We start from the raw sequence: 26889 nt of genomic DNA, 5'->3' as shown, positions 1-26889 counted from the left end.
GGTGTCACTCTCTAGATGCCTGGATTGTAGCCTTATAAGTCTTTGGCTCTTCCTGCCCCTTTCTCTCTGACCCTTGCAAACTCTCGGGCTTGTTTCATTTTCTAGTCTCCGGCAGATTCTGCCTACAGGTTTTCTCGGACTGAACTTTCTGAAGCAGCCCAAGGACAGGAGGAGCCAGAAGGCCTCCAGCAGCCTAGTGGATGCTATTCAGCCACAACAGCCATGGGTCATGTGTCCCAGAGCAAACCTCTTGGTCTGACCTGACACAATGTCCTAAAATCAGCCTTCACAAGGTAACTGAAAATTCATCTTTCTTAAAACCAGGGAGAACTCACACCTTCACCAAAAGACAAGCCAGAGGAGAAAAGAAACATTTCCCCAGGAAAAGTATTTAATGAACTCAGATAAATTAAGACTAAACTTTGTAAAAGTTTAATGGTAGGGATGGTGCAACACAATGGTCTGAAAATAGAGCTTGGGCTTTAAGGGCAGGCTTAACCACCACATGCCTCAAATTCCTTCTGCCTTATTCTTCCATTTGGAAGGCCAAAGCCACCAAGAAGAAAAAAGGAGTGTGGTGAACCTCATGAATGCGTTGCAAAAAGGAATTAAGTAAATTAATAGAGATGTGAAGAAAAAGAATCTAAAGATATGATATTCTCTGCCTGATTTTTTTTTTTCATCTTAGATACGAGAAGAAAAAAGAATGGAAGAAAAGACTGAGGAGATCAAAGAGAACTAGTCAGCCTGCAATGCTCTTTCACTTCAAATTCTGGGTCCATAATTATATTATTCCCCAAAATAATAGCTTTCAAATGCCACTACTATAGGCTGAGATACAAGGGAGATAAATGATATCATTATGGGGCTTCACTTTATTACATGTTCATTGTATTACATTCATGTACCTCAGAAGCATAGAAAACTACCATCCTTCAACATTCATTAAAAAAATTATTATACAAAAAAAAAAACCCCACCACCTTAAATTTTAGTGTTTCATTTCTTCCCACAGTCCCACAGAGCTGGTAGGGGGAAAACGTTTCCATCATCTACATTTACAAACTAGTTTCTATCAGCCCTTGGAATCACTAGTTACTCACATCACAGCCTTCTGCCTGCTACAACACACCAGTAATTGCTTTTATTTAATGCAGTATCTTCTTATTTGGGTGTTCCTTCTTACTTGGATCAGTCAGAAGAGGTTTCAAGGTAGGGAGGAAAGAAGTAGGAAGTGAGAAAAGGGCAATATGAGTCAAGAAAAATCCCACACCCACTCCACATTGAAATTACAGCTATATATGATGTATGGTCCCCGCTAAAGGGAAAAGCACCGGGGGGTCCCTAAAAGCTAGAAGGCAAAACACCAATGAGGTCTATTCTGTGGGACTCAGTCTCACCTGAGGACAGAGGCTTTTGTAATTCTGAACAAAACTCAAATGAAATGACATATGCTAAATAACAGAGAGGATAGAACAGACTTTCAGTATGGGCTCAAACTAACAACACAGCTCATTTGAGGGCAGATGGAAATAAACCCCCTTCAGGGATGTAAAACAGAAGGAAAAGTGGGATTTCAACTTTCCCCTTAACTAGCTTTTATCTGGCAAATGTCTAATATCTTCCTAGGAGTCAAAGTCCTTGTCTCCCAGTCTTATAAAAAGAAAAGAAGATTTGGGCTTCCCTGGTGGCACAGTGGTTGAGAGTCCGCCTGCCGACGCAGGGGACACGGGTTCGTGCCCCGGTCCAGGTAGATCCCACATGCCGCGGAGCGGCTGGCCCCGTGAGCCATGGCCGCTGAGCCTGTGCGTCCGGAGCCTGTGCTCTGCAACAGAAAAGGCCACAGCAGTGAGAGGCCCATGTACCGCAAAAAACAAAAAGATTTTTAAAATTTAAGTACAGTTGATTTACAACGTTGTACCAATCTCTCCTGTACAGCAAAGTGACTCAGTTATACATATATGTGTGTGTGTGTGTGTGTGTGTGTGTGTGTGTGTATACACACACACTCTTCTTTTTTTTTTTAATATTCTTTTCCATTATGGTTTATCCCAGGAGACTGGATATAGTTCCCTGTACTCTACTGTAGGACCTTATTATTTATCCATTCTAAGGGTAATAGTTTGCATCTACCAACCCCAAACTCCCAGTCCATCCCTCTCCCTTCCCTCCTCCCCCTTGGCAACCACAGGTCTGATCTCTATGTCTGTGAATCTGTTTCTGTTTTGTAGATACGTTTATTTGTGCCATATTTTGGATTCCACATATAAATGATATCATATGGTATTTGTCTTTCTCTTTCTGACTTACTTAGTATGATAATCTCTAGTTGCATCCATGTTGCTGCAAATGGCATTATTTCATTCTTTTTTTTTTTTTTTTTTTTTTTTTTTTTGGCATTACTTGGGCCTCTCACTGTCGTGGCCTCTCCTGTTGCGGAGCACAGGCTCCAGACGTGCAGGCTCAGCAGCCATGGCTCACGAGCCGCTCTGCGGCATGTGGGATCTTCCCGGATCAGGACACGAACACGTGTCCCCTGCATCGGCAGGTGGACTCTCAACCACTGTGCCACCAGGGAAGCCCTCTTTCATTCTTTTTTAAGGCTGAGTAGTATTCCATTGTATATATGTACCACATCTTCTTTATCCATTCATCTGTCAATGGACATTTAGGTTGTTTCCATGTTTTGGCTATTGTGAATAGTGCTGCTATGAACATAGGAGTTCATGTTTCTTTTTGAATTAAGTTTCGTCTGGGTATATGCCCAGGAGTGGGACTGCTGGATCATATGGTAATTCTATTTTTAGTTTTCTAAGGAACATCCATACTGTTTTCCATAGTGCCTGCACCAACTTACATTCCCACCAACTGCGTAGGAGGGTTTCCTTTTCTCCACACCCTCCCCAGCATTTGTTATTTGTAGACTTTTAAATTATGGCCATTCTGACTGGTGTGAGGTGATGCCTCATTGCAGTTTTGATTTGCATTTCTCTAATGATTAGTGGTGTTGAGCATCTTTTCATCTGCCTACTGGCCATCTGTACGTCTTCTTTGGAGAAATATCTATTATAGTCTTCTGCCCATTTTTTATTGGTTTTTTTTTTGTTGTTGAATTGTATGAGCTGTTCGTATATTTTGGAGATTAAGCCCTTGTCGGTGGCATCATTTGCAAATATTTTCTCCCATTGTGTAAGTTGTCTTTTGTTTTGTTTTGTTTTGTTTCCTTTGCTGTGCAAAAGCTTATAAGTTTGATTAGGTCCCATTTTTAAACTTTTGTTTTTAAGGAAGAGCAGATTTGTAAAAAATTTCTGCAGAAACTTCTTCTATTCTGCTGTTTCCAAAATAATTCCAAAGGCTGACTGGTAAGATTTTCAATTAAATTTTTAATCATTAAATGCTACAGAAAAAGTCTGACTTGGTCCAGGAGAATTCAGAGAGTAAAACCCTGAAAACTGAATTCTTGAGGCCTGTCAAGAGTCCACAGGAGCTTAATGAGGTCCACACCCTGGACTTCTAGCTTGATTTTCCAGAGAAGCCATATACTGAGAGCCATAGGCCACTGAAGTCCAAGCGTCAACAAAGGTAATTTTCATTCACCTACTTCTTAGTAGAATGTAAGTAGTATAATGCTTAGCTCAAAAAAGTACTCACTGGGCCTCCCTGGTGGCGCAGTGGTTGAGAATCCGCCTGCCGATGCAGGGGACACGGGTTCGTGCCCAGGTCCGGGAGGGTCCCACATGCCGCGGAGCGGCTGGGCCCTGTGAGCCATGGCCGCTGAGCCTGCACGTCCGGAGCCTGTGCTCCGCAAAGGGAGAGCCCACAACAGTGAGAGGCCCGCGTACCGCAAAAAAAAAAGTACTCACTGAATGAGTGCTAAATGAAAGAACAAAATATCTCCAGGGAAGGCACGACAGTGACTCCCACTTCACGCTCTGCCTGAGGTTAGACCCAACTATGCTACATAAATAGTGTAAAAAAGAAAAATCTTGTTCATAGCAGCTTTATTTGTAATAGCCAGAAATTAGGAATAATCCTGATGCCCTTCAAGAGGTGAAGAGTTAAACTGCAGTATATCCATACCATGGTATACTACTAAGCAATAAAAAGAACAAACTATAGATACACAAAACAACTTGGATGAATCTTAAGGGAATTATGCTAACTGTAAAAAATAGCCAATCCCAAAGGTTATATACTCTACCATTCCATCTATGTGACATTCTTGAAATGGCAAGATTATAGAAATGGAGAACAGAAGAGTGGTTGCCAGGGGTTGGGAATGGGGATAAAGGAGGCAAGAGGAAGATGGAGATGGTTGTAAAAGGATAAAGGGAGAGATCCTTGTGGGAATGGAACTGATCAGCATCTTGATAGTGGTGGATACACGTGATAAAATTGTACAGCACTTAACACACCCACGTGAGTACATGTAATACTGAGGATATCTGAATTGTACTGATGTCATTATCCTAGTTGTGATTATTATACTATAGTTGTGCAAGATGTTACCATTGAGGGAAACCAGGTAAAGCGTACACAGGTCTCTCTGTATTATTTCTTACAACTGTATAAGAATCTACAATTATCTTAAAACGTTTTTTAAAATCTTAAGAAATCTCTCCTCTGCCACCATAAGCACCACCATTTGAGACTGAATGTTTAACACATGAAATCTTTCCTCACCACCTACACAGATCTCTCCCACCTCTAAATGCACCGACTGTTTTTATCCCATAATCAAACTCCTCTTCTTACATTAAGGACAGGTGTTTCCAGACACTTATCTCCTTATAGGATAAAAGCTCCTGTGACGGGACCCATGTTCTCTACCTTTTTGATACCCTCTCAGTGCCTAGCACAATGTTGAACCAAGAGCAGAGACTGAATAAAAGTGGTTTTAATAAATATGTGAATGAAGGAATGTATACATTTTCTACTCCTTATAGTAGAGCTGGGTAAACCCGTAATTCACAATCCTTTTGTTCCAATTTTCTCAATTCTGAAAGGCCTGTAAAAGCTGTGCTCCCCACCCCAGCCTTACAGGCCTACAGTGAGGTTAAAGATCACCTCCCACTGAGGCTGCAGTAGTAGCCACATTGATTATTTGCTGTGTGATCTTGTGCCAGCTAAATTTCTCTGAACCTCAGTTTTCCCATTTGTAAAATGGGGGATACTGCTTATTTTTGCAAAATGGTGGCCAATTCTTAGTAAGTTTATGCCTTTTCAATAAATAGTGTTTTATGCATGTAGCATGTTTCTCTAAAGATCGAACTTTACTTCCATGTACAATGGCAAAAGTAATGTGTGCAAAGTAAATGGAGATAGGGGATGGAGAAATGGGAGGAGACCAGTTCAAGTGGAAGCTGACAAGGGAATTTACTGGTAGCTGTTAGGACTGTGCACCGCAAGTACCCCTCCCTGCAAATCACTGTGGAAGAAGGCTTATCTCGGGCATGGCCTCCTCCCCTTGGTTTCATGCCTTGGTCCTGTCCAAAGGCAGCATAGACACTAGGGCAAGACACCCCAAAAGTCTACGATCCCTAAGAATAGTGGGCTGGTGGTACTGAAGAGAAGGAGAAAGGGCTTCTGTTTATTTTCTCTGCCAGGGAAGTATTTGTTTTCAGGGTAAGTCTATTGCTTCCTTCTCAGGGCTGGGAGTGCCTTAGTCCATTCTTACCCAAAGGGTGATAACTTTTCCCCTAAGTATGCAGCTGTCTGAAAACATATTTGCTCTGGATGCGTCACTGGGTTATGAAGAGTTCTATGAGAAATACTTTACACATGGCTGTTTCCAAGCCCAGGCAGTGGAGATATTTGCTGACCCATAAGACAGAGATGGACAAACACTGGATATATAGTTCCAGGGTCCAGGTTTTAAAAGAATATACTTAGTCGGTTGGTCAGTCATTCTGTGCCCTGACTATGCACCTGGCCTCAGCTTGAAAGTGAGGAGGAATCATGCATGACTGTTACAGAAGAGACCCCATCCCTTAATGGAGATCCTGGTCTAATTTTGCATATTCACACGTTTGCTTTACTTCTACCATGATGATCTTGCATGGAACAACAGCACGTTTTGTAAAAGCCAACGTCTTAAAAAAAAGAACATCATTCCAAGCATATTCCCTATAACCAGCAGAGTGTATGAAATAGAATATAAAGATATGTCCAAGTTAGACAATAAATGTATGGCATAACCCACAGATTTCAGAGAAAAAAAATGAATGTGCTGTCTAGAAGGATCAAAAATCTTTAAAACTTTATGAGTTCTATTCTCTTCCTTATTAATGCAATGAATAATAGCATATACTCATTAAGTAATTACTACGTGCCAGGCACTATATACTAAGCCTTTCAAAGAATCAGTTCATTTAACCTTTAAAACAATGTGAAGAGTGATGTGCATAATATTTTTTCTATTTTATAGATGAGGAAACTTCAGCTTAGAAAGACCAAGGATATGAAACCAGGATCATCTGATTCAGAACCAGTATTCTTGACCTTCACACTAAGCTACACTGCTCTGGGCTTGTTTTACAGAGAAGGCCAAGGTTGTTATTGCTATTACTGAGAAGAAAGTATACCTAGTATTGGTCCTTCAAACATATTAGGTGGAACCACACAAAATTGCCAATATGCAAATGTTCTGATCCACAGAAATGACAATTTCACTTGGTTCAACGTAATATAATATCAAGACAGAGAATGACATGTGCCTGGCCCCAGCACAGTCCCTAACTAGCTGTGAGGCTTTGGGCAAATCACTAGTCTTCACTTGTCTCATCCCATAAAATGAAAAGGTTGAGCTGAATTTGTCTTTAAGTTCCCTTCCAGCTCTATAATTACAAGGGAAGGAAGAGAAGCACCATAATTCATTTGTTCAATAATTATTTCTTAAGTGACAAGTACATGCCAAACACTGTGCTTTCTCTTTCACTCTAAATTCATCTGCGTTTCAAGAACAGCCTCCCAGCAGCTTCCTCTGATCCCTGGGCTCTCACTTGTTAGATGTAAAAACCCAGCTTGAGGATTCCTGCTTGCCTTCTATTTAGGGAAACTGGCATGTGCCTAGGATATTAGCAGCTCCTGCCCCATCACCATTCCACAGCATAAGGGAAAACCAAATGCCCTAGAAACTACTTCAGGGTGAAGAGATAAAGTATGGCATGGCAGAGGAATGGTACATGTGTACAAATGTGCATCTTCCAAAACAAAGAACTCTCAGTAAGTATACTGGCTCACAGTGACCTCCAGAAAATATTCTTTTTTCTGGACTTTACTTGCACACCCCCTCCACCAGGAAGATAGTCATCTAGCCTTTTAAATTTAAAAAAAAAATCCAGAAGGAAGAGACCTCAGTTTTGCTGGGTAGAGCACTTAAGCATCTAGTCACAGCGTTTGCAATGATTAAAGATATGGGAAAACAGCAAGCCTGTTTTTGGATTATGGGAAAACGGCAAGCCTCAAGACATTAATTCAACACTGACTGTGCTACTCAGTAGCTTTGTGAGCCTGGATTCATCATTCAACCTGCCTTTGCCTCAGTTTCCTCATCTGTAGAATAAACACTGGGATAGACAACTTCTAAGTTCCTTTCCTATCCTAAAGGTGGACCAGCCCTTTATCATCTAAGTTTTTACCATCTAATCTGCCATCTGTTCCCTTTTGCATGTCCACTGTGGACACAGCAAACAGCTGTTTTCCAACAAGCCTACAACAGCTCTTCAAATACATACTTGAAGTCTCTCATGTGTGCCCACTTCAATCCCTCTCTTCTGGCTTAAGTCGTGTGGTTAGCAAGATGCTGGGAGTAACTCATGTGGAGTCATATAGCTAAACTTTGAGCCCATAAATAAGGGAATACATGCAACAAATAGCTGTTTGCTTTCTCAATTTCTTGAAATTGAGAAAGACACATAACTCTCAACTTCATTCCCTGGGAATCCTACCAGCTGTTACAGGAATACAAAAGCTGCAGGAAAAGGGGATGAATAACCTTGACATGCTGACAGTCTAGCTGAGATTGAACCTACACACAGTATGTAACTGGTGAATTCTATAGGAAAGATAATTATTATGTGCTAAATTTGGGTATGTACCCAGTATGAGTCAAAAGAAGCCAGATGAGCAAGGTCCGATGTGGGGTATAGCCTGCTTCAGGGAAAGCCCGTTGTTGTATAGATTGGACTCTGAATCATTGAAAAAGACACAACTCACCAGGGAAAATATGACACCAACCCAGCCTCTAACCTCTTCAAGTTAGGGGTGACCCTGGGCTCTACCAATAGAGCTCCCTCAGACCCTTCTGGGATAGATCAGAAAGGGTTATCTGACAGGGCAGTGGAGGCCATTGTCAGCTACATGTCCCTTGCCCTTCTGTGTTCTATTCTCAGTCAGGGCTGTTCATTTCTCTCTTAAACTGTAGCTTAACTTTCTAATCCATTTAATGCAAACCATCACCAAATGGGGCTCCTATGAAATGTGTCACTTTAAGTACCTTGAAGTCTCCAGAAGGATTTTTCCTCCTCCTCAAACAACTACCTTTTAGAAACCCAATAAATAAACCAAAGAATCAAAATGATTTCACAAGAGAAGTAATCACAAAAGCTAATTGTTTGTTAATAAACTGCTCCTCCACCTGCCCAGTTTCATTACAAAATACAAATACTTATAAGGAAGAAAGTAATTTGAGAACTGTTATTAATCATATTCTATGTTTTAGAGATGAGCAGTTTTCTATTTTCTCTTCAAGGATTTTGAATTAGAAACTTTCTCCAAGAGACAGACATGGAGAAAAGTTTCAGCCACATCAAATTTTGAAAACATCCATGAAATGTAAGCTGATATATCTCATAACTGATGTTTTTATTAACCTGTCCTTAAAAATCAAGGGCATGCTCTCAACACTTTCTGTCATGGAAATTGTTCCAACAGGCAAATAAATAGGCATTTCCATGGTTAAGGTCTCACAGCTGTCATATTATTTAGTTCTGCACAAATGAAAAATCCTATTACCAAAAAAAGGTTGGAGGATCTGTGTCTGGAATCTGGCAAGCAATTGTATTTCCACTTTGTTTTGGTCAGTAGGCTCCCTAAATGCAAATATGAACACCGCAAAATATTTAATTACAAATAACTATGTGGTCTGAAAAACAAATCCAGCACAACTGGAAACATGTCCAAATGAGAAGTTAACGCTTTGCCATCTTTAATTAATGATGCTATGAAACTCATTAGAGAAAAGAGCTCACAGTTCCCCAAGCCCCATGCTCCAATGACTCAAAAATGCACATTCAACTCTAAAGGACAACAGAACAAGCAATAAACTCTCCCATTTCCTCAAGGTCACAGAATAGACTTTCATATCAAAAAACTCAAAAGAATCCAAATTCCCAACCGGTCATCATGTTTCTCCATGAACTGGTCTCCCAGTGGGGGAGCTTGAGTTTATAAAGTCTTTCCTGCTTGTTTGAACTTTATTTCTGGTATTTGAGGGAAGAAAAAAACAACATTACGTTAGGGGGAAAAGGGTGAAAAGACTCAAACATGAACTTTCATTTCTTTCTGATAAAAATTTATAATATTGTTTAAGGTTTATATAGATCTAAAAGAAAAGTAGAATTTCCAGAAATTGCTCCAGGAATTCATGGAAAGAGAAGCCTTTCACCTGTACTATTCTTTTAATAAATAAAGCAAAGAAATAGCAAGAACTAGATGGCCTTTCAAAATGCCTAGGTTCCCTCAAATGATTTTTGACAAGGGTACCAAGACCACTCAATGGAAAAAGGACAGTCTTTTCAATAAATAATGTTGATAAAACTGGATATCCACATGCAAAATAATGAAGTTGGCCCTTTCCCTAACAACATATACAAAAATTAACTTAAAATGGATCAAAGACCTAAATATAAGACCTAAAACATACAATTCTTAGAAGAAAACATAGGGCAAAAGCTTCATGACATTGGATTTGGCAGTGACTCTTGACTATGACACCAAAGGCACAGGCAGCAAAAGAAAAAATATAGATAAATTGGAATTCATGAAAATTTTAAAGTTTTGTGCATCCAAACACTATCAACAGAGTAAAAAGGCACCCCACAGAATGAAAAAAATTTGAAAATCACATATATCTGATAAAGAATTAATATCTAAAAGTTATAGAGAACTCCTAAAACTCAACAAAAAAACCAACCCAATTAAAAATGGGCAAAAGACTTGATGTTTCTCCAAAGAAGATATACAAATGTCCAATAAGCACATGAAAAGATACCTGACATCACTTATCACTAGGGAAATGCAAATCAAAACTGCAATGAGATACCATCTCACATCCATTAGGATGGCTACTATGAAAGAAAAAAAACAGAAAATACCAAGTGTTGGCAAGGATGTGGAGAAATTAGAACCCTTGTGCAGAGTTGATGAGAGAGCAAAGTGGTACAGCCTCTGTGCAAAACAGTACGGCGATTCCTCAAAAAATTAAAAGTAGAATTATCATATGATCCAGCAATTCCACTTCTGGGTACATACCCAAAAGAACTGAAAGCAAGGTCTTGAGGAGATATTTATACACCCATGTTCACAGCAGCATTTTTCACAACAGCTAAAAAGTGGAAGCAACACAAGTATCCATTGATAGATGAATGGCTAAACAAGATGTGGTATATACATATAATGGAATATTACTGACCCTTAAAAAGGAAGGAAATTTTGACATATGCTACTATATGGGAGATCTTTGAGGACATTATGCTAAGTGAAATAAGCCAGTCACAAAAAGAGAAATACTGTATGATGCCACTCATATGAGGTACTTAAGAGTAATCAAATCACAGAAACAGAAAGCAGATGGTAGTTGCCAGGGGGTAGGAGTAGAGTGAAATGGGGAATTATTGTTCAATGGGTATAGAATTTCCATTTTATAAGATGAAAAGAGTTATGAGACGGATGATGGTGATGGCCGCACAACATTGTGAATGTGTTTGATGCCACTGAACACTTAGAAAAGGTTAGGATGATAAGTTTTATGTGTATTTTATCACAATAAAAAAAAACTGGGGGAAAATGCCTAGGTTCCTATTCCTTTATAATATCACTGAAGAGCAGTTAAGTGGCTGCTCTTTGGTATCCACACTTACATTTCAGAATTACCACTTATATGTGACCTTGGGCAAGTTACTTAGTCTCTCTGTATTTCAGCTTCCTCATTGGTAAAATATCTACTTAAAGGTAGGATGTGAGGATTAGATGGGTTTGTATGTGTAAAGCATTTAGTCTCGCATAATAAACACTACCTAAGTACTAGCTGTTGTTATTACTACCTCCACCACTAAATCTATTCTCAGCAGCACAAATAAAATCTTATCCCACCAAGGAGAAACCGTTTGCATTTCATTCTCTGCAATGATGATGGCCTGGCCCCAGGTTCAACATCTGATCTTAAAAAAGTGAATCTTGGGCTTCCCTGGTGGCGCAGTGGTTGAGAATCCGCCTGACGATGCAGGGGATACGGGTTCGTGCCCTGGTCCGGGAAGATCCCACGTGCCGCGGAGCGGCTGGGCCCGTGAGCCATGGCCGCTGAGCCTGCACATCCGGAGCCTGTGCCCCGCAACGGGAGAGGCCACAACAGTGAGAGGCCCGCATACCACAAAAAAAAAAAAAAAAAAAGTGAATCTTCCCTTCCTCAGCAGGAGCACACTAATGGGAACTGGGGCCCAAGTTACTCTGTCCTTTGGGCAGCAAAAGAGGTTAAGACACTTCCCCCCAGTTGCATTTATTCAACAAATGTTCATTGTGTACCTAGTCTGTGCTGGACCCTGTACTGGATGCTAAATTTATTTGCTCATACCCAGCACTTCCCACTGTACTCTGTGGAGCCCAGGGCCTTGTTCCCTTACTGAAATATGCTTATCATCTAAAAGCAATGTGGTATAAAAACATTTCCTAGGATGAAACTAATAAGGATAGAAGAGGGCACACCAAATCACCTATTTCTATTTTCCTCCTTATAGTTCTAGTCTTAAAAAAAAAAAAAAAAAAAAAAAAAAACTCTCCATTTACTTTCAAATTTCATAAAGCAGATTGTTCCCAGATAAGTTTTTATCCAAGATTATCAGGAAGAAAGGCTTCAGGCACACTTGCTCTGAAACCGACAAAATGACAGAGCAGGCCATTCCTGCCTCTACCCACTCATAGACTGCAGCACACTCCTGGGCCTGTGAATACAGCCAGGAGCCTGGAAAGGCAATACACAAGCCTAGGGCAGGCACAGAAGCCACCATTGCCAGGGAAACTTCCTCCTTCTCTAAACCTTCCAGCTAGGCACCAGAAGATAAAACTTCTCAAAACTTGACATTTACTGAGGCCCAGGTCAGGCTTAGCCACTTGTAAAAGAGCTGATATAGTGATTGATTATTAATTATTTTATGAAGTCACACCATTGTGTTCAGGCAGCACAATGGGGGGAAAAAAAAAAAAAAAAAAGCACTGACTTGGGAGTTTGAACCTAGGCTTAAATTCCAGGGTTACCACTCACTAGCTGTGTGACTCTTGACAAGTATTTCACTTCTTCTAAGTTTCATTTTCCTTAACTATATTTGTACAGCTTAAAATTCCTACCTTTGAGTATCTTTGTGAGGATTAAAGGAAATGATTCATGTTAAACACCTAGCTGATGTCCGACACAATAGAATCTCAAGATTATGGATGCCCTGCCCACCCCTTATTTTCAGGCAGGAAAAATGTCCCAAGAAACTCAACTCCTGATTTAGAGGAATAATAAGAATAGGTGGACCCCAAGCTAATACTGCCCCTAGTTTTTCTAAGAGCCTAGTTCTGATAACTAATATTTTTAGGGCTCTGACAGTACTTGAGATGTTATGAAAAATCAAACCAAGCCTCCTCCAATAGCTCTTTCTCACCCAAATTTTACAGAGAGCAATCAAGAAGGCATCAGCTTTATCTCACAGAGCATTACGTTCATTCACATGCCCATATGCCTACAGTCTTAAGAATTGGGTTCTGGGCTTCCCTGGTGGCGCAGTGGTTGAGAGTCCGCCTGCCGATGCAGGGGACGCGGGTTGGTGCCCCGGTCCGGGAAGATCCCACATGCCCCGGAGTGGCTGGGCCCGTAAGCCGTGGCCGCTGAGCCTGCGCGTCCGGAGCCTGTGCTCCGCAACGGGAGAGGCCACAACAGTGAGAGGCCCGTGTACCACACACACAAAAAAAAGAATTGGGTTCTTCTCTTACGTGAGGACCAATAACCTCTCCAAAACTTTAATAACTCTGAAGTCTTAGCTAAAAGAAAAAAGAAAAAAAAGGATTGGGTCTGCATTTGTGGCATTTCATGGTGTGTTGAGTGGATCCCCAAGACCAGCCCCAGACTTCTGATAGCTCAGTGGGAAGACTCATAGGACAGCATACAATCATACAGCCATGATTTATTACAGTGAAAGAACACAAAGCAAAATCAGCAAGGAAAAAAGGTAGATGGGGTGAAGTCTGGGGGAAACCAGGCATGGGCTTCAAAGAGGCCTATCTCAGCTGAGTCATACACACAAGTTGTGACAACATGTGTGAAATGTTAACAGCCATGGAAGCTCATTAGAGAGTCAGCGTCCAGGGGTTTTTACTAGGGACTGGTCTTGTAGATACCCCCTGCCTGGCGTGTACCCAAATTCCAGACTCCCAGAAGGAAAGCAGGTGCTCAGCATAAACTGCATTGTTTGCACAGTTTAGATACAGTGAGCTACGGGTATCATTTAGAGTGGTGGGAACCCTTCTGCAATCCAAGTTCCCAGATACCAGTCAAGGACCAACCTTGCAAGCAGGCGTTTCTAAGGACAAGCAGTCTCAGGCTCACTATGTTAATCCCTTACCGCACACACAAAACAAAACCCCAAATATCTAATTAATAACTGCCCTCTGACCACTAAATTCTTATAGCCAATTGACATATTGAAATTCGTATAAAAATGATAGCGAATATAACTCAGTGCTTCAAAATATATTCATTCAGCACATTTGTACTATGTCAGCCTGCTGGGCTCCAGGCAATAAGGAAATAATAATAAGTGCCTGCCCTCTAAGAAATTTCAGACCAACAGGGACGATAAGATGAGTACACAAAGAGCATTAACACAAGGTGGTATGCGATGACGACCATAAAAGAGGTATAAGCCAAACACCAAACCAGTTAGAGAAGGGAGAGAAACTTCCTGCTGTGATGAACCAGGAAGGTTTTGGTAAGAATTACCACAGAGCTGCAGTTTTAGGAACAGGTAAGATGTGTGAGTTAAGTGGCAGGGCAGAGAAGAGCTCAAGAAGGGGAATAAAAGTATCGCTCCAGGCACAGACAGGAAGCTATGTCAACCATGCACGGAGGCTGCTATAGGGAAAGGGGAATACGGTTTGAATGGAAGACTGAGTTCATAGAAGGGGACAGTGGAAGATATGAATCTAAAACACAGGTCTCAGATGTCAAACTAAGGAGATTGTGTTTTATGCAGTGGGTAATGGGGGAGTCTGTGTGTGAGGTTTTTTTTTACTTCTCTAAACATGTTACTTTAGCATGAATGAGAGGAGTCACTATAATCAAAAGGATCAGGGCTTTTGCCGTAGATCTCACAAAAGCCGCAGAGTTCTAGAAGGTGCAAAGAGGTGAAATATAAATGTCATTTGGGAACAACATTGAGAAGGAAGCAGTAATAATGCTCCTCAGGAGATGCGGGAATCAAACAAGACTCAAAGTTCTTAAGTCAACTGCGGGATTAGTGCATTCAACCAGAAGTGCCTGGAAGGGCAGCCAGGTTAAAGGTAAAAACTAATAGCAGGGCAGAAAATTCAGTGGCTCTGTCTAGAACTCTGATGGAGATGAGGAACCAGTGCTCAGGAAGGAGGTGGTGACTTGAATGGCAAATGTGGAGGAAGCCAGCTTAGAGGCTCAGCTGTAGCAGAGGAGAAGCCAAACACTACACACAGCAAGTCAAGAGCTATGCATTTCTTCTGGCTCAAGCAAACGTAACTAGGCTCTTAAGCTTGACAGAGAGATAGCACTATAAACATAAGCATACACACACACACACACACACACACACACACACACACACACACACACACACGTGCACACTACTGAGAAGTGCTCTCAGAGTGGCCAGAGTGCCTCGGTTCAGATCCTGACTCCACCATGTATTAGCTTCCTGATCTGAGACAAGTTACTTAACTTCTATGCCTCTGATTTCCCATCTATAAAATGGGCTCAATAATAGTACCTACCTCATAAAGTTGTGGTGAGGATTCAATAAGTCAATTCATGTAAAGAGCTTAATGCAAAGTCTGTCTGGAACATAGTGAGTGTTCAGTAATTGTTGGCCACTATTATTATCTTGAGTCGCACTATAATGTCATGAGATAAAGCCAGGCAATCATTATCATCTCCATATTACTAATAAGGAAACTGAGGCTCAGAGAGGAAATACTTGCCCAATTTTCACACAGTGCAGAATACAAGTTGGATTTTATAAAGACCAGTCTCCTTAATGAGATTTACAAAGCTCTCCATGTTCAGCCCACTCGCTACCTCCCTGGCCTCAGTTCCTGCCAACCTTGCCTTGAACGTGAAACTGTGCCTGCCACACTATTTCCTGCCCCGCTTAACTTTCTGATCCCCATTCATCCCTCAAGTCTCCTCTCAAGTGTCACCTCTTCCAGGAAGCCCTTGGCACTTGCTCCCTTTTTCCTCTCACCACCCCACCTCCCTCTATACTCACATCTGACTATTAACATCACACCATGTGTAATTATAGACATCTGCTTTCCCCACTGGACTCTGAGCCTAAAACAATTTCTGGAACACACAGTAAACACTGAGTATTTATTGAATGAACTAACTCTTGTCTCTAAGTCTGACATTCTTCCCCCCAGAGCATGCTGCCCCTTTATCAACAAACGTTCGCTGTTTAATAATAGTTTAAAAAGAGTAGCGACAAAATTTCACCAAAGATCAACCAGTCATACTATACTTAAATATCAAACTAAACTTAAACACGTGGTCATTGTACCTATAGGTAGTGAAGCAAACAAACACACCCTTCAAAGAGCTGACCACTCCCACCCACAGCTCATGCGTCTTGGTGCCTATGGTCTCAAAGGAGAGAGACCAAACCAGAATCTATCAAAGGATTCCTCCCCCACTTGATTAACCCACTGAGAAGGACCTGGGGCTTGGCACGTGAGGAAGACAGGTTCAAAGGTCTCACATTCCAAAAGCCCAAGGTGAGGTGCCTCCAGGAGGTTAAAGGGTACATCCTGCTCCCTGTGTTCCACCTGTCAGCCTGAGACTAGCTTTCAGTTCCCGATGACTCAGAGTGATCATGGGGAAAGGTTACCAGAGAAGGGAAAAAGGGAACACGTCCACTCCATCCGCAGTTCCTCACACACCAAGCAAACACCTGTGCTCCATTCCACGAACATCTGTTCCCGGAAGCTTCTGACAGGTGGAGCCACATCTCCTCCACACCCTTGGCTCGGGCCCCCACCCAGTTCATGTGAGAAGCAGGTGATCCTCTCCACATCTAGGCAACTCTAGCAACGGAGGCTGATCTCCCCAGGGGCTCTTCCCTGAGGAACTTCGGGTACATGTCAGGTTTTCCCGTTGGTCTGGATAAAGCCGACAACACTCAGGGAAACAGAAACACAGGCCCAGAAACATACAAACACACATTTGTGTGTACTTGTGTCTGACGCTGACGGCTTGGGGAAAAGGGCCACTCAGTTTCTTGCGATTTGGCCACAGATGAGAGTTTTGTGGCCCACGCCTCCCTGCTCCTCCCCCGCCAGGAAACTCAGAGACTGCTAACCGCAGCAGTGCCTGCTGAGCACGAGAAATTCTGCAAAGCGCGAACCAAATTCAGCACGTGCTGGGTGTCAACAATTCCCAGAACTTCAATTCTAGAAATACGGGCCTTACATATTCTTTCTGGGTCCAAGCCTCAATCGTTTTGCCAGAAGCACACCTGGGTCCTTATTAAAAGTGGTAAACATGTTTAACTCCAAGGCAGGCATAGTTATCATCTTGGAATTAATCTCCAGTGTGGTCCAGTCCATAAATTAGTATACGGAGCCACCATTTTCCAACACATGTGTACCTTTCTCCAGAAGTCTTGAATTAAACAGCAGCACCATCTCTGCTCCTACAAGTACCTTTTACCAAAAGCTTTAAAATATCTTATCTGTTCCCACAAGTCCAAACAAGCGTGCCTTCGATCAACCTCAAATCCACCTTCCATACTTTGGACAGTGTTACTGTCCTAAAGTCTAGTTATTTCACACACAATATTGAGACACTTCCATTAGTTCCTTGCTGCCTTCAAGATAAGGGACAAGTTTTTAGCCTGGTTTTACCTTTGGGCATCAGCCCCACACGTTAAATATATGACCATTAAATATACGCCCTCATTTAATCCTCTGAACAAACTGTGGGGCAGGTCTGATCATTCCCATTTTACAGACACATTGAGGAAGTGATATGCTATGGTGATAGCTGCAGACTTGGGGGACAACCAAGGTCTCAGGATGTGCCCTTCAACATGTCCCAAGATGGCAGACCTAAAAAAACCCAGAATCCATTCTATAAAGAATCAAAGAATTAAACGGAAAACCCAGACCCTTTATTTCTTTTTTTTTTAATTCTTTTTCAAATTCTTTTCCCATTTAGGTTATTACAGAATACTGAGCAGAGTTCCCTGTGCTATACAGTAGGTCCTCGTTGGTTAGCCATTTTAAATATAGCAGTGTGTGCATGTCAATCCCAAACTCCCAGTCTATCTGTCCCCCTCATCATTCCCCCCTGGTAACCATAAGTTCATTTTCTAAGTCTGTGAGCCAGACCCTTTATTTCTAAAACTCAAATGATTAGTCTAAAACCAGCAGTGGTGAAGATTCTGCCCTAAAGAATCTAACATGCCAGAGTTCAGTCTTCCTCCCAGTGCAGATGGCTGGCCAAGGGGCCAGAGTGGGTGAGGCACGGATCTGACAGGGTGTCTTGGCTTGGCCTGGGATACAGCCCATGCCCTCAGCCTCAGAGCCCTGTGTTTTAACCAACTGACTCAGCCAGTGGCAGGACAGACCAGGCGCCTGTGGCCATGAGTAATGGCAGCACAAAACACATCTGTCTAATCAGAAGCTGATGGTGTCAGTTACACCAGGAGTTACAGTAAAACAATGCTCTACAAGGGAAAAAAAAGAATGTCTATTCACTCAGAAGTTAAGCAATGCCTTTCTTCCTCCCTCTAACTCACAATGCAAATTTGTGGAATTGTTTACTAGGTCTTATACCCCCCTCTCAAATATCTCTTGATGCATTTATAGAAAGAAGACTTATCTATGAATAACAAACCAAATCTGTTCTACTAGTTGCTGCAAAATATCTAGAAAGTATGACACAAGGAAATGCTTTTAATTTGGCTTTCTTTAATCTCTATCATCATTTTGAAGGATAATACATACCAACGTGTTTTTGTAAGTGGTAAGTACTTCACATATGTAAAGTCACTGCAATCACCTGAGAATCATTACACCACGTTTCAGCATAGACTTCATTTCAGAAGAGTGAGTCATTCATTTTTCCATTTGTTCATTTATTAATTCATTGAAAATACTAAATTCCCATGGAGTGCCAGGCAATTGGATGCAGAATTAAACCAGAGCAAGCCCTTAGAGCCTCAATCATTTCCCAAATTGGCCTTTTCACCTCCAAGGTGTTCCAGCCACACCTGGCGCTCTCTCCTATCTCTCTCCCTCCCCCGCCCTAGCCTACGGCTCTAAACCACTCGAGTGGGCTTCTCTCACGTTCAGCGAGGGTCCCAGCACAGGACCAATACCCAGTGGACACTAAAGAAAAGTACTGTATTTAGTGATTTCAGAAGTGAGTACTTTGTGACACACACAGCCTTATTAACATAAATAACCCGCTTTCATTATACTTCTGTCAACCTACCTTCCCAAAAGTTGCCTCAAAGCAGTTCTCCCTCCCACAATCTGAGGATGTTCTAGATTAACAGTAACAAACAGATGAGCAGAAACAACTCTCCCCTCAATGATCTATGGATCATGTGTTCTGCATGAGGGCAGTCAGCTGGGGAGACCCTTAAAGCAACAGGAAGTGGGAACATCTTCTGACACCTGATTCATTTGGATTCTCTACCAAACTTTTATCTGGGCAAATGTGAATGGAAAGTAACCCAGAATCATAGATTTTTAAGACTGGAAAGAACTTCATCTGGCCCAACTCCCTCTATAGATTAAAAACAACAACAACAACAACAAAAAAAAAACCAAGGCTCCGGGAGAGGACATGACTAAACCCAGAGCTCACAGCCTATCTGTGAGACAGGAGTAGAAGCCAAGCCACCTGCCTCCCGATACAGGGCCCATTCCTCTCCGCAGGGCTGCTCCGAGCTGGGTGAGTACCCCCAGGGGTACACCATCACCTTTCCGGCTGCTCTCACTGCTTCCTCCCAGCATGCCTCTGCCTTGCTTTAGGCAGCTAGAGACAGCCCTCAGGAGCTCTGGGACTCCCTGTGCAAAGGATCAGCTCCCTTGAACAGCAAGCCTGTTTTTATTCTGTGAAATGGCACTTTTCTGTCCTTTTCTTTGCTTCAGGATTATGATGAAGATCAGTGAGATGCCAGCCACATAGGAATCCTATATTCTTTGAAGAAAACAGAGTAGGGATCCAACAGAGCATCTACATCATAATTAAGTCCTACTAACGTTAGGCCCAGGAGTTAGATTTCAGCATTTTTATAAAGACCGACAATGTTTTTGTTGTTTTCTACCTTTAATTTTTTTTTAATTGCAAACACACTGACATGCGATTCAAGTAACAAACAATAAAACCTGCCACTTGGTCCTCCTAGTCACTTCGGTGGAGAAAAATCAAGTAGGTGTCATTATTTCCAATTTACGGAAGGAAACACTGGTTCACAGAAGCTACCCAAAGTCACACAAGTACTAAAATGCAATGTTGGAGCAAGGACCTTATCTAAGGCTCTCTCCTCCTCACTGTGCTATTTAGCTTTAGAACTTTCTGCTCACGTTTTGCACATCAACAACACTGAAGAGCTACCTTTTTGTTACATCTGAGACATTTAAAATACTTGAGTCACTTTAACAAGGAGCACAACTTGACCCTGTAACTTCAGTAGCAGCCCCACTGCGGGCACTTCTTTCTGCTGGAAACTAAATGACACAGGGGAACTATAGGGGGTGAACTTGGGGGTTCACAAACAGGATTAACCTTTATGATGTCTTTAATTATTCATGATTTACTCTCAACATTCTTTCAAAAGCAACCTGATAAGGCTCTCAGCCCTGACAATAATACAATCAAAAGTAAGGGTTATAGCCATTTGTTCCTTTTTTTTTTTTAACGTACAGATGCAGAGAAAAGATTTGGAAGGCTGTACCCCAAGTTTTGCATTAGTTGTTTTTTAGTACAGATGTATTATTATTAATGCTAATCTGTATTTTATATTTTTCTACAACTAATAGGTATAGTTTTGGTAATAAGAAAACAAACAATAATGAGATCACTTACATGTGGAATCTGACAAAAGCTAAACTCATAGAAACAGAGAGTAAAACGATGATTGCCAACGGCTGGGGAGTGGGGGAAATAAGAAGATCTTGGTCAAAGCATACAGATTTCCAGTTATAAGATGAATAAGTTCTTAGGATCTAATATACAGCATAGTGACTATAGTATATATTACCTACTTGAAAGTTGCTAAGAGACTAAATCTTAAATGTCCTCACCACAAGAAAAATAGTAGTGATATATACATGTATGAAATCATCATGTGTACACCCTAGACTTATGCAATGTCATTTATATCTTAATAAGTCTGGGGGGAGGGAAAACAATGATTGTTTTTATTTTTTAAATATGTTCTTCACTCTGAAAAATGGGAAAAGAGGTTATCACCATAGAAGGCTGGGAAGCTTTATCACTATGAACCAAGTGACTAGAAAATGCAAACAATATTTAAAGCACCCAGACCAGAACCTTTGCCCTGTTTCGCCATTTGGGTTCTCTCAGCCCTGAAAGAATATAAAGCAATATGCCAGGACACCAATTTTACCCAATATTTTGGGGAAGACTATATATAAATATTTATCAGAAAAACTAAATTTGACAGATATATGGAATCAAATGAAAAAAATCTGCATAAATCCTTACAACAATTTTCATGCTCGCTGGGGCCAATCTGAACTATAACCCAACCCCCAGGAGCACTTGTCAGGCTTCTTTTGCTATTAGAGACTCTTCTAATGGAGAAGTTTGGGAAGCCCTAAGGCAAATAGTACCATCTTATTTCCCCCCGTTTTTGAGAGAGCAGAAACCTGATTAAAACTAAGTCACTTTTCCTTTTAACTTTTCTAAAAAGTCAAATTTGTCTTCATCTACTACCTTTAATAACTCCTTTATAAAACAGGTGGCAGCCAACACATTACCAGGGAAATCTGTAAGCCCACAGGGGCACAGTTCACCCTACCTTCCTTGCCCGAGCGAGGAGAACTATCTGGCCTGGCATCCTGTTCTGAGGATGGTGAGGGCCCAGGCTACCCCAGGGGCCGCCTCACATTTCTTCAGGACAGCAGGCCACTCTGCACAAGGTGCTAATTCATTCATTCCACAAATGTTTATTGAGCGAAGCCTGAGAAAGGCCTCTTAGGGGATAGTGGGACCATTCACAAGCCAACGGTCAGGTCTAACGGATCAGCTGTGGACAATCAATCTTTCATGAGACCTCAAACCACCTCTAGGATAAAGCAAACAGGGCCCTCACCCAACCCACTCACCAGCAGCTGGGTGGGATTAGGCAGGCGTTCTGGAATGGGACTGCTGCTCGAGAGAGGCTAAGGCATCACCGATGCCCCCACCAGAATGACTGAAACGCCTGCATCATAAATGACATAACACCTCTAGAGTGCTCTGAATGGAGTCTGTCACCTCGTGAGAACTCAGTAACAATCATTTTTGCTGTCACTATTCCAACTTGCCCTTACTCAAGGATTACCAAAAAAGGGAAAAGAACGCAGGTTTTAGAATCAGAGAGATTGGATTTGAATCCCAGATCTGCCACTTACTAGCTATGTGACTAAGGGAAGCCATCTTTCTGAGCCTCAGTTTCTCATTTGTAAAATGGGGTAAATATCAGGATACCAGCCCTCACGTGGCTTTGTGAGAACTAAGGACGTGTTACATGCAAAGAAGAGTGTCTGGCCCATAAGTGCCCCCAAAAAAGTCAATATTGCCACTGCCCTGCCCCCCTCCTCTGCTGCTTTTGATGGACCCTGGAATCTAATTTCACCTGGATCCCACACTAAGGGCTGAGGGAAAGAGAAGGGAGAGAATTGCTTGGAGACCTTCCACAGAAACCCACCAAAGTCCTCTGCTCCTTTCAACCACCCTCCTCTGTGTGGCTGCTCCATCCTCCTGACAGTTGGCTGCATAGCTGAGAATGGCTGCCAAGAAGGGGACGGGAAGCTGAACAGCAGTTGGAATCCATCCCACCTTCCAATGTTTGTCTGTCTGTCTGTCTGAAACCCCATGGGGCTTCCTCTGCACATCCTTGCATGGTAGAGGCTGACAGTATGATTCATAGTCTGTTCTTATCTAGGCTTCCATCTCAACCCAGAGCTCAGAGCCCTGGAGGCTGCTGGTCACAAACCAGTACTCAATGAAAATGAGGACTTTTCATTCAGGCAGGAAGTGGAGCCCCTCAAAGTCAAAGGGGATTTATAAAGGGAGGACGATGGCTGCGTAGAGAGAGGCCCACTTCCTACATGCTGGGAGAGCCCTATGTCCTAGCTGCTGAAGCAGTTGGTTTTCTACTTTGAAAGCTAATAAATCTCATTCCTGTAATTTATAACTCACCACGGGACAAGGTCTGGGTGTAGGAGAACTCCAAAACAAATCTGCTTATTTTCCAGGTAGAAATCATCAGCACCCAGCTCTCCCTTTCCAACCCCCCACCTGCAGATAGGTCCTAACGCCCTACCTTACTCCACCTGCGCAATCTAGGGACAGCTGCTCTGTAGTCAGGGCCACCCAGCAGCCAGTCCCAAGCCCAGGCTCAGTCCTCGAAAGCCCCAGGAAACGCGACAGCCCACGGAACCACCGCCTACCCAAGCACCTCGGCTTCCTGGAGACCGCCCCCTGGGCAGCGGAGCCTGCTCTTTAGGGAGTGCGAAACTGAGAAAGGGCGCTTGCCGGGTGTCAAAACGAAGTTCACGTTTTAGAACTCAGAAGACCAGAAAAGCATCATCATTCAACACCAACTCCCTCATTTAACGGAGGAGGAAACACAGACCCGGAGACGGAAAGAAAGTTGCCCGAGATAACACAGCGAGTTGGCAGATTAGTCGAGGCTAGAGCCGGGCGCGCTGACAGCCTCTCGCCGCCTCCCTCGTCCTCTTGGCCGCAGACCCCGGCCGGTTGGAGCAAACCCCGCAACCCCGAGCGCGGTGCGGCTCGTTACCTTCCTCCTGACTGGACGCTGCGAGCCTCCTCTCCCCCGGCGGGGTGCTGGCGGCTCTGCCCGGCTCCCTCGCCCTGCGGTCCAGGTGCCGCCCGGCCGCTGTCAGCGATGGGAGGCGCGTGCGGGCTCCCCGTCGGGCGGCGGGCGGGCGCGCAGGGGCCACTCCCGGACGCACGGGCCAATAGCTCTGCGCCCGCGCCCGCCCCGCCCCCGCGCCCCGCCCCGCCCCGCCCCGGCCTCCGCTGCCTTGGACTCCAGCCCTCTCTCGGGTCCTTCTCCCACCCCTCCCCGCCCCCCTCCAGTTTCTTCTCTCCCCCTTAGCTCCCCATCTTGGCTTCCTTCTCAACAACTTTTACCCCGAAACAACTTTTTCACTGTGCAGAGAAAGAATGCAACACATTTTTTGACCACTCTGCTTTAAGGGTCCTTGGAGCCCGAGAGCGTGGAGCGCCAGGAGCCCTTCCACTCAGAGAGCGGGGTCAGCCCCGGCGCAGTGGAAAGGGGCGCGCAGTGGTACGGAACAAGGTGCTTTCACCACTCTGGACGTCAGTTTCCTCACGAGTAAAATAAAAATATCTCACAGGTTGTTGAGAGGATTAAATGAGCTGATGATTTTAAAATATCTAATACAATACCTGGATAAACGGTGAGGGTGATGTGTAGGGCCTGAGCGACCCAATGGGTGCGCACTGAGGACTGGTACACTGCTGGAAGGTGCTGGCTGGTGGAGTGGCAGGCACGCCTATAAAAACAATATTGTATCAGGGCCAGTTGAAAAAAAAGTTACCGACGGTAGAGCCAGACCAGGCAAATTTCCGAAATTGGTGAACTTTAAGGCCTTCTGCTCATCATCTCCCCAGTTACTGTTGAACATCCAGTAGAGTGTAGCCCAGGTCTGCCTTGGGTCCTTCCAAAGGAAGTGTTGATCCCCAAGTGTCTTCGTTTAGCGCTGGGTGCAGGACTGCTAATCGACCTAGGAATCCTTGCATCGGGTTAATGTGCGTATTTTGGCTTTCACCCAAGCTTTGAGAGCCTAGTGTGTCCCCCGTGCTGAGTGAGCACTCCGGATGCAAAAGAGGATTAAGCCTTTGAAGAGACAAATTTGTAAACGATTTCAGTTTAGGGCAATAACTGCTACAATAGGTGTACAAAGTGTTATAGAGTCGCATACACTGGGGAGAGGAGAGCAGTAAAAGCTTGAATACAAGTGCGACCATGATAAGTCTTGAAGGAGCGCTATAACTTAGGTCAGGTGGATGCAAAGAGGACATGAAGATGCCTGTCATATGCCTGGCTATTGCACAGAGTGAGTGACAGGGGGGCAGAGATGAAGCTAAGGAGGACGGCAGACAGATGCAGGAGGAGTAGCTGTGCCTGTCTTGCTGAGGGAAGCAGGCTGTCTTCATCCTCTCGGTGATGGCTGCTGGTGAATGATTTTAAGCAAAGGAGTGGCATGACTTCATTTGCTTTTGGTACCTCAATTTCAGTGTCCATTGCACCTGCCTTGTTTATCTCCTTCCTGCTCCTCTCCAGCCTGGAGGGCAGGCACTGGGGCTTGCCCTGCCCGCCCCCCGCCATCGTTGCCTTGCATCACCTGGTACAGGGCTTTGAGGGAAACCGATGCTCGCTACACCCAGTGTAACTCCTCTCCAGCAAACAAACAGCAACTCCCAACTGCAAAGGAGGGTCTAAGGCTTCTCACTTCAAGTTCTGGGGCAGGCAAGTGGGGGAGAAATTTTGAAGTAGGGTCTTGTCAGGGACCCTCAACTCACCCGAAGTGGCCATATCGCTGAGAGCTTAAAAGCTATAGCTCTGACATCAAACGGCCAAGGTTCAAATACTGCCCCCACCACTTTCTAAGAGGACCTGAGCTCAGTTGCTTAACCTCTCTGTGCCTCAGTTTGTTCATCTGTTAAAGAGATGACAATCATGCCCCTCTCTAAGGTTACTGTGAAGGTTAAAATGAGAAAGTGCCTGTGTTTAGCAGAGTGTCTTCACATAGAGAGTGCTGAATAAATCTTAGTTAACATGATCCTAGCAAGTCAGGAGCGGCTTGTTTCTCTTAACCTACAGATTGCCGCCCTTCAAAATGGTTTGCATACAAGTGACACTTAAATTTCACAGAATCTCTGTTGATATTGAAGAGAAAGACAAGTGGGTAGGGATAATGCAGTGCAGTGGTTATATGTGCGTGTCCTGACTCCACTGGATTTCATCACTAAACTAGCCAGGTGACTTTGGAAAAGTTACATAACCTCTTTAAGCCTCTGTTCCTCTGCAATTAAATAGAAATAGTAATATTACCTGCCCTGTGTTAGGGAGATGCTGTAATATGCATAGCACACTGCCTGGCCCAAGGTAAGATCTCAATAAATGTTAGCTAATAGTATGATAATGGTTAGAAGAGAGTTCTTATACTTTGGGGAAAGGGAAAAGTAATCTAACAGTAATGACTTGGAAGGGGAAGTATAATCCCTCCCCCCAAAACTAAACTCAAACGTAAAGGTTGGTGCTGGATCTGTGAAAACTGACTGGGATACAAGCAGAAGTTAGCTTAGAAACAAGCAGGTGGAACTTAGGCCTGGAGAGTTTTCCAGCTGCGCGTGGGTTATTTAAATTCGGAACCTCCGTTTGAACAAAGATTAAATTCTTGCAACTCTATGGAACTGAAATAAAATGAAGTGTTGTTTGCAGAGGTGTGTATGACTGCCCTCTGAACTGGCCTCCTGGGATGGTGGAATGCCAAAGGCTCTTGCTTTCAAATGAGAATCTGGGATTTAACCCCTAACACCACCCAGCTGTTACTTTGTAGAGTCACAGGCACATTGCCAAGTTGTTTAGTTTTATCAGCCAGTTAGCGGGTAAATATTTGTGGGATAGGCTAAGTGTGGTTCCTGCAGGCTCAGGACATCCTCACCTCTATTTCTGACCCAAGGAATCCTTCTCAGGCATCAGGACCAGGGACAAATCTCACAAGATTCTGCCCTCCTAGTTGAATGAATCAATCCTTTGAACATCTCCAACTCACATGATGTATTACTTAAGCCTTTTCTTTTCCTTTTTTAAAAAATAATTTATTATTTATTTATTTATTTATTTATTGGCTGCGTTGGGTCTGTTGCTGTGTGTGGGCTTTCTCTAGTTGTGGCGAGCAGGGGCTACCCTTCATTGCGGTGAGCAGGCTTCTCATTGCGGTGGCTTCTCTTGCTGTGGAGCTCAGGCTCTATGCACACAGGCTTCAGTAGTTGTGGCTCGCAGGCTCAGTAGTTGTGGCTTGCAGGCTCAGTAGTTGTGGCTCGCTGGCTATAGAGTGCAGGCTCAGTAGTTGTGGCTCACGGGCTTA

General features: G+C 43.3%; 1 protein-coding gene across 6 annotated transcripts in view; it reads right to left on the bottom strand.

Annotated features, from left to right (window-relative positions):
- Window positions 1-23680, bottom strand: part of SYTL2 (synaptotagmin like 2) — a 101924-nt gene extending 78244 nt beyond the window's left edge. For 5 of the 6 annotated variants that reach the window (XM_067038337.1, XM_059068481.2, XM_059068485.2 and 2 more), the window contains exon 1: window positions 23547-23680. The gene's annotated coding sequence lies outside the window, so the exon portion shown is untranslated. The remainder of the gene's footprint in view (window positions 1-23546) is intronic. The other variant, XM_067038338.1, reaches the window with a different exon arrangement.
- Between the last annotated feature and the right edge of the window lie 3209 nt (window positions 23681-26889).

This window comes from Kogia breviceps, chromosome 7 (genome assembly GCF_026419965.1).
Source record: "Kogia breviceps isolate mKogBre1 chromosome 7, mKogBre1 haplotype 1, whole genome shotgun sequence".
NCBI lineage: Eukaryota > Metazoa > Chordata > Mammalia > Artiodactyla > Physeteridae > Kogia > Kogia breviceps.
The sequence above is the reverse complement of the archived record's forward strand: the minus strand, read 5'-3'. Positions and strand labels throughout refer to the sequence as shown.